A 1383-nucleotide genomic window follows, 5' to 3' on the forward strand; every position below is an offset into this window, starting at 1 on the left:
GCTTTACACTCTGTATCATCCAACCAGGGTCCAGTTTAATTGCTTTTATTAGGGGTCATCTCCATGACCAATCTGCCTACACTGTAAGTACAGATGCTTATGGAAGTTACGTTTTTACACTGAAAAGGAAATGGAGAACCGTAACATTTTAAAGTGGGAAACCCATAAAGGTCAGCTCTCACCTTCGTGTGACAGGTGGAAAAGGGACCTACCCAAATCCTATTTCAACCTCTAATTCCTTAGCAGCAGTTTCACCCAGAGCAGGAACCTTGCCAGCTTCCATCAACAAAGGTAACCTTATCATTTACACCAGCTATCGTTCTGCTGTGCAGAAGGTCACTATGAGTCGGTGCCGACTCAATGGCACCCAACAACAACAACAAATCAAGGAAATGGAAATACAAACAGGTGTAAAAAACAGGCCTTATCGTTGAGGTATTTGTGATCGCGATTAGGCACATAAAAAGGCAAGTACCCCAGGAAACATCCCCCCAATTAAGAACATGTTAAAAAAGCTCACAGCAAGAGACTTGGGACTAAGGTGAACTTGGCACTCAGGATGCAACATTCTGTTCCAGAAAGACTGTTGTTGTTGTTGTTGTTAAGTGCCATCGAGTGGGTTCCGACCCATATCGACCCTGTACAGGGTTTCCGCGGGTGTAAATCTTTACGGGAGTAGAAAGCCTCATCTTTCTCCCGCGGTTCTAAATGATGGCAATGGGCTGCTTATGCCAATACTGCACACGGCTTTTCAGACACTACCAGGACACTAGCAGTCCCAGTTAAACCAGCAGGGCACTGTCATAGGCTGGGTTCTCTACAGGAGCAAAACCAATGAGGCATACATACACGTACATATATATACATACACGTGTGCCCGCACACTTCACAAAGTCCATGGACAAATGGAATGAAAAGATAATGGAATTTTTTCCATGAATTCTTTATAGTCTCCTGGTGTGTGTGTGTGTACGTACGCATGCATGTGGGGCTAAAGAAAACTGGTTAGGAGGGAGCCATTGTAAGGTGAGCAATTTCCCAAATCTGCAGGTCAGATGCTGCAAAAACAATGGCACAGTGGACGAGGGGGCAAGGTAGCAATGAAGACACAGGCTGAGTTCAACCATGCATGGTCCATAGACTCCTGCTGACCTGGAGAAGAAGAGGGGCTGGTTGGTCCAAAGTGTGGTGAGAAGTGAGGATTCCCAAGCCATGGACAAGGACATAGCCACAGAAGACTAGAGCTGAGAATGAAGCATCCAGCTGATTTGAAGTGAGGGGAGATGCACAAGAACACCCAAACTTGCAGATAGTACCCATTTGACCTAGCCTCGATGGTTTGATATTCAGCTCTCAAGTAGAGAAAGATAAAAAAAAATTTTT

At 45.1% G+C, this 1383-nt stretch overlaps 1 protein-coding gene across 1 annotated transcript in view; it reads right to left on the bottom strand.

Moving 5' to 3' along the window:
• The window catches only part of MYO5B (myosin VB), a 227494-nt gene that overhangs the window by 100489 nt on the left and 125622 nt on the right, over nt 1-1383 (bottom strand). The window lies entirely within an intron of this gene.

The sequence above is a fragment of the Chrysochloris asiatica genome, unplaced genomic scaffold, assembly GCF_000296735.1.
Source record: "Chrysochloris asiatica unplaced genomic scaffold, ChrAsi1.0 scaffold00021, whole genome shotgun sequence".
In the NCBI taxonomy this organism is placed as follows: Eukaryota; Metazoa; Chordata; class Mammalia; order Afrosoricida; family Chrysochloridae; genus Chrysochloris; species Chrysochloris asiatica.